The following is a 13,498-nucleotide window of genomic DNA, read 5'->3' as shown; positions in this document are numbered from 1 at the left end:
GGGTGGCATTTTATTTTCACTTGGTGCCACTATCAGTGATATTGAAAATATTCCCTTGTGCTGCCTGCCCCCTTATTCAAATGGCTTGCTTTCTGATCCACATCTCCCTTTTAACTTCCCAGATTCCCCTTCATATTATCTTGAAGCCTGTGATTTTGGGTTTAGTATTTATATGCATATGTGGCAGGGAGTTGTGAGGGCTGACTTCCATTTTCTCTTCACCTAGATACCCTGTACCATAAATCTTCTTATCAGCCCCATATGATAGTTTTGTGAATCTCTGGGTGAGAAGTAAACCTTTTTATATCTCAAAAATCATGGGAAATTCTGTGGGGGGGGGACACAAATTTTGGGAAGGAACAAGCCAAATACTTCCCACTCACCTCGAGGACAGTGATGAAAAGTATAGCAACTTCTCATTAGCTCTGTTCTCTCCAAGTAGGTCATCTCAAAAAGGAGTGGCATGATATAGTCAAAGGGCTGAAAAGGAAAAAAAAACATACAATCTAGAACAGTCTACCCAGCAAGATTATCATTCAGAATTAGAGGAGAGATAAACAGTTTCCCAGACCAAAAAAAAAAAAAAACTTTAAAGGAGAATTTCACTATTATACCAGGCTTACAAGAAATGTTAAAGGGATTTCTTTAAGTGGAAAAGAACAGGCCATAATTAGAAATAAGAAAGTTATGAATAAAAATATGTAAAATATGACAACATTTGCATAAAACATGGAGGAGTGAGTAATAAAAAATTCTTTTAGAACATATTTGAAATTAAATGACTTCTAACTTAATACAGACTGCTATATACTCAAGATCCTATGTGTGAACCTCAAGATAATCACAAACTCAAAACCTGTAACAGATAAACAAAAAATAAAGAGAAACAAAGCCAAGCATAACACTACAAAGTCATCAATCACAAGGAAAGAGAAGAAAAGAAGAAAAAGGAAACAGAGAACTAAAAAAACCCCAAAAACCAAAAAACAAAAATGAACAAACAAAAACAGAAAATAATGAAGAAATGTCAACAAGTACATAATTATCAGTAATTCTTTAAATGTAAATAGTCTAAATGCTCCAATAAAAAGGCATAGGGTTGCAGAAATGGGTTACAAAAAATAACACAAGACTTATCTATATGCTGTTTGGAAGAGACTCACTTCAGACCCTAAAGACAGAGAACCTGAAATTGAAGGGATGGAAAAAGATATTCTATGAAAATGGGAATGAAAAGAAAGCCAGAGTAGTAATACTTATATCAGACAAAAGACACTTTCATTTTTTTCTCTTCCAAAGTTTCATTTATTCTTTTTTTCAAAATTTCATTTGAATTCAAGTTAATTAACATGTAGTATAGTATTGATTTCAGGAGTAGAATTTAGTGATTCATCACTTATATATAACACCCAGTGCTCATCCCAACAAATACCCTCCTTAATGCCCATCATCCATTTAGCCCATCCTCCCCACCTCCCTTCCAGCAACCCTCAGTTTGTTCTCTACAGTTAAGAGTCTCTTATGGTTTGCCTCCCTCTCTGTTTTTATCTTATTTTTCCTTCCCTTCCTCTATGTTCATCTGGTTTGTTTCCTAAATTTCACATATGAGTGAAATCATATGGTATCTGTCTTTCTCTGGAGACAAAAGAGACATTTAAAATAATATTGTAACAAAGATAAAGAGGACATTACATAAGGTTAAAGGGGCCAATCTAAGAAGAGAATATAACAATTGTAAATACCTATACATTCAACATCAGAGCATCAAAATACATAAAACAAATAAAAACAGACATAAAAACAGAAATTGATAGTAATTCTTTTTTTCCAACGTTTTTTATTTATTTTTGGGACAGAGAGAGACAGAGCATGAACGGGGGAGGGGCAGAGAGAGAGGGAGACACAGAATCGGAAACAGGCTCCAGGCTCTGAGCCATCGGCCCAGAGCCTGATGCGGGGCTCGAACTCACGGACCGCGAGATCGTGACCTGGCTGAAGTCGGACGCTTAACTGACTGCGCCACCCAGGCGCCCCGATAGTAATTCAATAATAGCAGGGGACATTGGTATGCCACTTCTATCAATGGATGGATCATCCAAGCAAAAAGTAAATAGGAAACAATGTCTTTAAATGACACATTAGACCAGACAGCCTTGACAGATACGTATAGAACATTTCATCCAAAACAACAGAATATACGTTCTTTTCAAGTGCATGTGAAAAATTCTTTAAGATGCAATAAAACAAGTCTCATTAAATTTAAGAAGATTGAAATGATATCATGCATCCTTTCTGACCACAATGGTATGAAACTAGAAATCAATTACAATTTTAAAAAGTGGAAAAAAAAAAAGAAAACCATTTGGAGACTAAACAATAAACAGAAACAGAAGCCAAAAAGGACATAAAAATAAATGGAGACAAATGAAAATTAAAACACAATGGTCCAAAATCTTTGTGATGCATAAAAAAAAAAATCTAAGTTGGAAAATTATAGCAATGAAGGTCTACCTCAAGAAACAAACAGGGGCGCCTGGGTGGCGCAGTCGGTTAAGCGTCCGACTTCAGCCAGGTCACGATCTTGCGGTCCGTGAGTTCGAGCCCCGCGTCAGGCTCTGGGCTGATGGCTCGGAGCCTGGAGCCTGTTTCCGATTCTGTGTCTCCCTCTCTCTCTGCCCCTCCCCCGTTCATGCTCTGTCTCTCTCTGTCCCAAAAATAAAAAAATAAATAAAAATTAAAAATAAATAAATAAATAAAAAATAAAAAAATTAAAAAAAAGAAACAAAAAATTTCAAATAAACTATCTAAACTTATACCTAAAGGAATGAAAAAAAGAACAAACGAAAACACAAGTTTAATAGAAGGAAGAAAATAATAAAGACAGCAAATATAATGAAGTAGAGGCTAAAACAAAATCGAAAAAATTGATGAAACAAAGATCTAGTTCTTTGAAAAGATCTACAAAACTGATAGTGCTTCAGTTAAATTCATCAGGAAAAATGGAGAGAGAATATAAATAAAATCAGAGATGAAAGAGAAGTAAAAACCAACACCACAGAAACACAAAAGCTTATAACAGAACACTATGAAAAATTATATGTTAGAATAATGGACAACATAAGAGACTTAGGTGAATTCCTATTACATGCAACCTTCCAAAATTTAATCAGGAAGGATGGAAAATCTGATCAAATTACCAGTAAAGAAATTGAATTGGTAGAGAGGGGGTAGGCCAATGTGGCAGAGAAGTAGGGGGATCCCTACTTCCCGTGTCTCTCAAACAAAGAAGTGCTGAAGCCAAAGAATTTTGGCTTCCTCCTAAGAGTCTGGGAGGAAAAGAGACTAAATCTACCAGGAAGAAAATGGGACAACTTGTGAAATGATATGTGGGTGATTGCAAATTGGGGGTTATAGGTATGGAGGGGAGGGATCCCCTTCTATGGAGAGACAAAGGGAAGAGAAAGAGCAGCTGGGGAAGTGTAGCACTGTATCTGGACAAGAGAAAAACCTCAGACTGGGACTGAGAGGGATCCTATCTCTAACTGTGGGGCTTTCTTCAGACTGGGGCTGCCTCCTTGTTTGCACACCTGGGGAGGAGGGGAGCCAGCCCTGGGTTCAGTGTTAGAACAGGGGTGCAGTCTGCAACAGGAAAAAGCAGTCCTCTCCCTGGAGGGCTGTGTGATAGAACAAAGCCTGCCTGCATCTGCCACCCCTGGGCTTAGTGGCTGGGTGGAGGGTGCAGTCCACAGTAGGAGAAAGCACCCCGCCCCCCACGAGTGCTGTGGGAAAAGACAAAGCCTGCCTGCTTCGGCCACCCCAGTGCTTGGCAGTGAGGTCAGTGGCGCAGTCCACAGCAGGAAAAAGTGGTCTTCCCAGAAGTGCAGGGGCACAGACAAAGCCAGTCAGGACCACATATCGAGCCATGCAGAGAGGTGCTTGCCCAGTGCCAGAGTGCACAGAGCAGGACTTTGAATCCTGGACAAGCGCTGGGCCAGGGGAGTTGGTGGAGCGAGAAGGTCCGCCCCATCTGCACCCGCGACACAGTGAGGACGACTGGAAAGGAGTCCACCAGGTCATGGAGAAAAGACTGGGGGATTGCCATTTCCCACCTCCACCACCACCACCAAGGCAGGACCTCAGGGATCAGTCCTGGGGCCCCTAGTGGAAGTGGGACCAGACTACACCAAACCACGGCCCTCCGTGCCAGGTAACTGCATATCTGCTGGAGCCAGATAGATGCTGTGCAACCAGACAGCTCCATCATCCAGACCAGTGATGCTGCATAGCCTGGATTAATTCCAAGACAATTCTTGTTATTTAGATATAGTCTCCCTTCCTATCTCTTCCCTACTCTAGGCTGGTACTCTGGTTGTTGATTTGTTTAAGCAGACATATTTAATCCATTCCCTTGATACATGTTTTACATCTCCTTCTGTACTGTCTTTTCTCTCTCTCTGGAATAATCAAGGCATATAGTTTCTCCATCTGGGTAACTTTATCTTCGTTTTTTTTTCCCCCAGCCTCCTTCTTTATTTTCCTTTCTCTATCTCTGGATTAAGACATTTAGTCTCTCTGCCTGGTCAATGTTTATTTTCTTTTTGTCCCTGCCCCTGTTATTTCTCTCTGTGTATGTGCTCTTCCATCAGCACCACTTCCACTCTGTTCTTTACTTTGTAGCTGGTGTTTCTGTTTTTTCGCTTTTGGAGTGTGTGTGTGTGTGTGTGTGTGTGTGTTGTTTGTTTTATTTCTATGTGTGTTTGCGTGTCTTTGTTTCCTGTTTGTTTTCCTACATCAAAGAACAAGTGAAAGCACACCTTGTGGAGGGTACAAAACATCACTATGAGTAGAGAAATAAAATAAACAAAGTCACAACAACAGAGAGCAAGTAATATTCTCCAAAAAACACGTCCTGAAGGGCCAGGCCCTGGACAGTGTATGAGGCCCTTTAATATAGCAGTGCTTGCAGGTGCAGAGCACATAACAAACTTTTTAAACTCATAAGTGACAGAAAACTAGCCAAAATGATGAAATGGAAGAATTCCCCTCAAAAGAAATTCCAGAAAGAAGTGAAAGCTAAAGAATTGACCAAAAGAGATATAAGCAATAGAACTGAACAAGAATTTAGGATAATAGTCATAACATTAATCGCTGGGCTTGAAAAAGGCATAGAAGACAGCAGAGAATCTATTACTGCAGAGATCAAGGAACTAAAAAAATAGTCATGATGAATTTAAAAATGCTATAAATGAGGTTCAAAATAAAATGGAGGTGGCCACAACACAGATTGAAGAGGCAGATGGGAGAATAGGTGAAGTGGAAAATAAAATTATGGAAAATGAGGAAGCTGAGAAAAAGAGAGATAAAAAAATCCAGGAGTATGAGGGGAGAATTGGAGAACTAAGTGATGCAATCAAACGGAACGGTATCTGTATCATATAAATTGCAGAAGAAGAGAGAGAGAAAGGGGCTGAAGGTACACTTGAACAAATCATAGCTGAGAATGTACCCAATCTGGGGCAGGAAAACAGACATTGAAACCAAAAGGCACAGAGAACTCCCTTAGGACGTAACGTGAATCAATCTTCTGCATAACATACAACAGTGAAACTGGCAAAATACAAGGATAAAGAGAGAATTCTGAAAGCAGCTAGGGATAAACGGGCCCTAACATACAAATGTAGACACAAAAGGGTGGTAGCAGACAGATCTACTGAAACTTGGCAGGCCAGAAAGGAAAGGCAGGAAATCTTCAATGTGATGAACAGAAAAAAAAATGCAGGCAAGGATCCTTTAGCCAGCAAGTCTGTCATTCAGAATAGAAGGAGGGAGAAAGGTTTTCCCAAACAAAGAAAAACTAAAGGAATTCATCACCACTAAACCAGCCCAACAAGAGATCCTAAGGGGGATTCTATGAGAGAAATGTTGCAAGGACCATAAAGTACCAGAGACATCACTACAAGCATGAAACCTAAAGACAACACAATGACTCTAAACCCATATCTTTCAATAATAACACTGAATGTAAATGGAGTAAATGCTCCAACCAAAAGACATAGGGTATCAGAATGGATAAAAAAAAAAAAACAAGACCCATCTATTTGCTGTCCACAGGAGACTCATTTCATACCTGAGGACACTTTCAGACTGAAAGTGAGAGGATGCAGAACTATCTATCATGCTACTGGAAGTCAAAAGAAAGCTGGAGTAGCCATACTTATATCAGACAAATTAGACATTAAATTTTTTTAACTTTTATTTATTATTGAGAGACAGAGAGACACAGAGCGTGAGCAGGGGAGGGGTATAGAGAGAAGGAGACACACAATCTGAGGCAGGCTCCAGGCTCTGAGGTGTCAGCACAGAGCCCAACATGGGGCTTGAACTCACAAACTACAAAATCATGACCTTAGATGAAGTAGGTCACCTAACCTACTGAATGACCCAGGCACCCCTAGACAAACTAGACTTTAAATTAAAGGCTGTAACAAGAGATGAAGAAGGGCATTATGTAATAATTACAGGGTCTATCCATCAGGAAGAGCTAATAATTATAAATGTCTATGTACCGACTACAGGAGCACCCAAATTTTTAAAACAATCACAAACATAAGCAATCTTAACAATAAGAATGTGGTAATTGCAAGGGATTTTAATACTCCACCTATAGCAATGGCCAGATCATCTAGTCATAGAATCAGTAAAGAAACAATGGCCCTGAATGATACTTTGGGCCAGATGGACTTGACAGATATATTTAGAACTCTACTCCCAAAGCAGCAGAATATACTTTCTTCTCAAGGGCACATGGAACATTCTCCAAGATAGACCACATACTGGGTCACAAAACAGCCCTTAATAAGTATAAAATAACTGAGATCATACCATGCACACTTTCCGACCACAATGCGATGAAACTTGAAGTCAACCACAGGAAAAATCTGGAAAACCTCCAAAAGCATGGAGGTTAAAGAACACCCTACCAAAGAACGAATGGGTCAACCAGCAATTATAGAATAAATTAAAAGATATATGAAAAAAATATAATGAAAATACAACAATCCAAACCCTTTGGGATGCAGCAAAGGTAGTCCTAAAAGGAAAATACATTCCAATCCAGGCCTATCTGAAGAAACAAAGAAAATCCCAAATACAAAATCTAACAACACACCTAAAGAAATAGAAGCAGAACAGCAAAGACACCCCAAACCCAGCAGAAGAAGAGAAATAATAAAGATCAGAGCAGAAATAAACAATATAGAATCTAAAAAATTGTAGAGTAGATCAATGAATCCCAGAGTTGGTTTTTTGAAAAAATAAACAAACTTGATAAACCTCTAGCAAGGCTTCTCAAAAAGAAAAGGGAGAGGACCCAAACAGATAAAATCATGAATGAAAATAGAATTATTACAACCAATCTCTCAGAAATACAAGCAATTATCAGGGGATACGAGGCAAAATTATATGCCAACAAACTGGACAACCTGGAATAAATGGACTAATTCCTAAGCACCCACACACTTCCAAAACTCAAACAGGAAGAAATAGAAACTTGAACAGACCCATAACCAGCGAAGACATTGAATCAGTTCTCAGAGATCTCCCAACAAATAAGAGTCCTAGACCAGATGGCTTCCCAGGGGAATTCTACCAGACATGTACAGCAGAGATAATACCTATCCTTCTCAAGCTGTTCAAAAAAATAGAAAGGGAAGGAAAACTTCCATACTCATTCTATGAAGCCAGCATTACTTGGATTCCCAAACCAGACAGAGACCCAGGAAAAAAAGAGAACCAAAGGTCAATATCCCTGATGAATGTGGATGCAAAAATTCTCAACAAGATACCTGCAAATCGAATTCAACAGCATATAAAAAGAATTATTCACCATGATCAAGTGGGATTCATTTCTGGGCTGCAGGACTGGTTCAATATTCACGAATCAATCAATGTGATACATCACATTAACAAAAGACATGATAGGAACCATATGATCCTGTCAATAGACGCAGAAAAAGCATTTGACAAAATACAACAAACTTTCTTTAAAAAAAAAAAAACAAAAAACCTCGAGACAGGACAGAAGGAACATACTTAAACCTCATAGAAGCCATTTATGAAACGCCCACAGCTAATATCATCCTCAATGGGGAAAAACTGAGAGCTTTCCCCCTGAGATCAGGAACACGACAGGGATGTCCACCCTCACCACTGTTTGTTTAACATTGTCTTGGAAGTCCTAGCATCAGCAATCCGGCAACAAACGGAAATCAAAGGCATCAAAATGGGCGCAGATGAAGTAAAACGTTCACTTTTCAAAGACTACATGATACTCTACATGGAAAACCCGACAGATTCAACCAACAGTCTGCTAGCACTGATGCATGAATTCAGCAAAGACGCAGGGTACAAAATTAACATACAGAAATCGGTTGCATTTTTATACACCAATAATGAAGCGACAAAAGAGAAATAAAGAAACTAATCCCATTCACAACTGCACCAACAACCATAAGATACCTAGGAATAAACCTAACCAAAGATGTAAAAATCTGTATGCTGAAAACTATAGAAAGCTTTTGAAGGAAATAAAGAAGATACAAAGAAATGGAAAAAACATTCCATGCTCACGGGTTGGAACAATATATATTGTTAAAATGTCAATACTACCCAAAGCAATCTACACATTCAACGCAGTCCCAATCAAAATTGCACCAGCATTATTCTCAAAGCTAGAACGAATGATCCTAAAATTTGTATGGAACCACAAAAGACCCCAAAAAGCCAAAGTAATATCGAAGGAGAAGACCAAAGCAGGAGGCATCACAATCCCAGATTTTCGCCTCTACTACAAAGCTGTAGTCATCAAGACAGTATGGTATTGGCACAAAAACAGACACATAGACCAATGGAATAGAATAGAGACCCCAGAATTTGACCCACAAAAGTGTGGCCAACAAATCTTTGACAAAGCAGGAAAGAATATCCAATGGAAAAAAAAAAACAGTCTCTTTAACAAATGGTGCTGGGAGAACTGGACAGCAACATGCAGAAGAATGAAACTAGACCACTGTCTTACACCATACACAAAAATAAACTCAAAATGCATGAACGACCTGAATGTGAGACAGGAAACCATCAAAACCCTAGAGGAGAAGGCAGGAGAAAAACCTCTCTGACCTCAGCCGCAGCAATTTCTTACTCGACACATCTTCAAAGGCAAGGGAATTGAAAGCAAAAATGAACTATTGAGACCTCATCAAGATAAAAAGCTTCTGCACTGAAAGGAAACAATCAACAAAACTAAAAGGCAACCGACGGGATGGGAAAAGATATTTGCAAATGACGTATCAGATAAAGGGCTAGTGTCCAAAATCTATAAAGAACTCACCAAACTCCACACCTGAAAAACAAATAATCCAGTGAAGAAATGGGCAGAAAACATGAATAAACACTTTTGCAAAGAAGACATCCAGACGGCCAACAGGCACATGAAAAGATGCTCAATGTCACTCATCATCAGGGAATACAAATAAAACTACAATGAGATACCTTCCCATGTTGGTCAGAGTGGCTAAAATGAACACATCAGGAGACAACAGATTCTGGCGAGGATATGGAGAAACAGGAACCCTCTTGCACTGCTGGTGGGGATGCAAACTGGTGCAGCCACTCTGGAAAACAGTGTGGCAGTTCCTGAAAAAATTAAAAATCGATCTATCCTATGACCCAGCAATTGCACTGCTAGGAATCTACCCAAGAGATACAGGAGTGTTGATGCATAGGGTCACTTGTACCCCAATGTTTATAGCAGCACTTTCAACAATAGGCAAATAATGGAAAGAGCCTAAATGCCCATCAACTGATGAATGGATAAAAAGTTGTGGTTTATAAACATTGGGGTACAAGTGCCCATATGCATCAGTACTCCTGTATCCCTTGGATAAATTCCTAGCAGTGCTATTGCTGGGTCATAGGGTAGGTCTATTTTTAATTTTCTGAGGAACCTCCACACTGCTTTGCAGAGCGGCTGCACCAGTTTGCATTCCCACCAACAGTGCAAGAGGGTTCCCGTTTCTCCACATCCTCTCCAGCATCTATATGAGAAAGAATGAAATATGGCCTTTTGTAGCAACGTGGATGGAACTGGAGAGTGTGATGCTAAGTGAAATAAGCCATACAGAGAAAGACAGATACCATATGGTTTCACTCTTATGTGGATCCTGAGAAACTTAACAGAAACCCATGGGGGAGGGAAAGGAAAAAAAAAAGAGGTTAGAGTGGGAGAGAGCCAAATCATAAGAGACTGTTAAAAACTGAGAACAAACTGAGGGTTGATGGGGGGTGGGAGGGACGGGAGGGTGGGTGATGGGTATTGAGGAGGGCACCTTTTGGGATGAGCACTGGGTGTTGTATGGAAACCAATTTGACAATAAATTTCATATATTAAAAAAAAAGTTGTGGTTTATATATACAATGGAATACTACTTGGCAATGAGAAAGAATGAAATCCTGTCTTTTGCAGCAATGTGGATGGAACTGGAGGGTATTATGCTGAGTGAAATAAGCGGGCAGAGAAAAACAGATACCATATATTTTCACTCATATGTGGATCTGAGAAATGTAATAAAAGACCATGGGGGAAGGGGAAGGGGAAGAAATAAAAGTTACAGAGACGGAGGGAGGCAAAGCCATAAGAGACTCTCAAGGCCTGAGAACAAACTAAGTGTAGATGGGAGGTGGGGGAGAGGGGAAAGTGGGTGATGGGCAGGGAGGAGGGCACTTGTTGGGATGAGCACTGGGCATTGTATGGATACCAATTTGACAACAAATTATAATTTAAAAAAAAAAAGAAATTGAATTGGTAATCAAAAACAAACTAAAACAAAAACAGAAGTCGACGGCCACATGCATGCACAAGTGAATTCTACCAAACATTTAAGGAAGAGTTAATACCTCTTTTCCTAAAACTATAATTAATGCATATTCTTCTAAAAATAGGAGAAGAAAGAAAGCATCCAAATACATTCTATAAGGCTAGCATTACCCTGATATCACAACCAGACAAAGACACTAAAAGAAAAGAAAACAAACAAAACAAAACAAAACTCTACAGGCTAATATCCCTGATAAACATACATGTAAGATCCTCAAGAAAATATTAGCAAACCACATTTAATAACACATTAAGAGGATCACTCACCAAAACCAAGTGGGATTTAATCTGGAGATGCAAGGATGGTTCAATATTCACAAATCAATTAACATACACCACATCAACAAAACAAAGGATTAAAACATATAATCATTTCAATAGATACAGAACAAGCATTTGAAAAAACTCAGCATCTGTTCATGATAAACCTATCAACAAAGTGGGTTTAGAGGGAACATACTTAACATAATAAAGGCTACATATGAAAAATCCACAGTTAACACGATACTCAATTGTGAAAAACTGAGTTTCCCCTCTAAGTCAGGAAAAATACAAGGATTTATATATGTATATGTATGTATATGTATATATATATATATATATATATATATATATATATATATATACACATATCTCACATATATGTATATATGTGAGTGATGATTTCCAGAGGAGTGAGGTTGGGAGAATGGGCAAAATGGGTGAAAGGAAGTGGGAGATACAGGCTTCTAGTAATGGAAAGAGTAAGTCATGGCAATAAAAGGTAAAGCATAGGGAATATAGTCAATGGTATTGTAATAGTGTTGTATGCTGACGGATGGTAGTTACGTTTGTGGTTAATATAACATAATGTATAGACTTGTTGAATTGTTGTTCTACATTTGAAACTAAGGAAATATTGTGTTTCAGCTATATTTCCATAAAAGATTAATTAATTAAAAAATTTTAACAGACAGGTGAGGAAGGAATTCAAGCATTCCAGGAAGAAAGCTTATGTAATGATAATAAAAGAGACCATGAGACTTTCTGAGGCATCAATTTTATTTAACTTTTATTGATAACCCAGCAAAATTATATACCATTATTTCTCTTCGTACGGGGAAGTTGAGCTCCATCACAGCATAGATTTTCAAACAGTTTGAATGCAGCATACTGATGTGCAAAGAAAAATAAATCCCTTCAACCTCTGGGGTGATCAGGAGAGATGTGGAAAAACTGCAGTCTCCAAATCTATAGCCATGTGCAGCCATTGTGGTACCATTTCCTTATACTTTACCCTACTATGTTGCACAAGCATCATTATTTTTTATGTGTTCACAATGTAAAAAAAAAAGATTGGTAATCCTTGGCTTAAAAACTTAAGTGTTTTGAGTAATAGGTATAGCCAAAATTACAATTCAGGAGTTCTGGCTCTGTAACTAGGACTTTCTCCCTACTAATATACTGTTTATTTGGGAATATTTTTGCTCAGGACCCTAGTACCTCACATTCATTCCAAAAATTAAAAACAATAAATTGAAGGAGATACAAATAAAAAAGCAACAATAAGGAAATATTGGTAGAAAATGCCACAGCGATTCTGTACCAGCAAGCAGCTCCAATTACTGAATAAACGAAGTATAACTGGCCACTAACAGAAAGATGGTTGAAAAAAGATAATTAAAATCATGATTTGTATAAAATTTCATTTAAAAAAGAAGTTGTTATATATATATCCAATGAAATATTACTTAGCCATTAAAAATTATGAAAATTGCCATTTGCAACAACATTGATGGAACTAGAGAGTATTATGCTAACTGAAGTTAAGTCAGTCAGAGAAAGTCAAATAGCAAATTATTTCCATGATATGTGGAATTTGACAAACTTAATGATGAACATGGGGTGGGGGAGGGAAAGAGAGGCCAACCAGAAAACAGAATCTTAACTATAGAGTACAAACTGAGGGCTAGGGTAAGGCAAATAGGCAGAGGGATGGATTTAATGGGTAATGGGTATTAAAGAAGACATTTGTTGTGATGAGCACTGGCTGTTGTATGTAAGTTATAAATCAATAGAGTCTACACCTGAAACTAATGTTACAGTATATGTTAATCAACTGGAATTTAAATAAAAACTTAAAGAAAAAAATGTTATATGATATTCAGAGCTGGCTTACTCTGTACACTATTCACAAAAAGTTTATAGTATATACCTTTTGAAACACAAAGTACATTGATAAAATTTTATCTTTGTACATAATCAAAGAAGTACCCTATGATACATAACAAAGATTTATTACAAGATTAATAATAGCATAAATGGAGAATTAAGTGTTATTCAGGGAGAAATGAGCCAAGTAATTGTGTTATATTTGCATTATTGACATGAGAAACCAATTAAAAAGTATAAGGTACATCTCCATGTGCTTTTCTTTGAAAATATGAATACTGTAATTTTAAGGGAAAACAAGCAAGGTACAGAATCGAATATGGATGATAATTTTCTTTTAATTTGTGTGCAAAATGATTGTGGTAGGTAGACTTTACGGTGGCCACTATGATCCCTGCCCCCTGGTATCACACC

This window comes from Neofelis nebulosa, chromosome X (genome assembly GCF_028018385.1).
Source record: "Neofelis nebulosa isolate mNeoNeb1 chromosome X, mNeoNeb1.pri, whole genome shotgun sequence".
In the NCBI taxonomy this organism is placed as follows: Eukaryota; Metazoa; Chordata; class Mammalia; order Carnivora; family Felidae; genus Neofelis; species Neofelis nebulosa.
Note: the sequence above shows the minus strand (reverse complement) of the source record.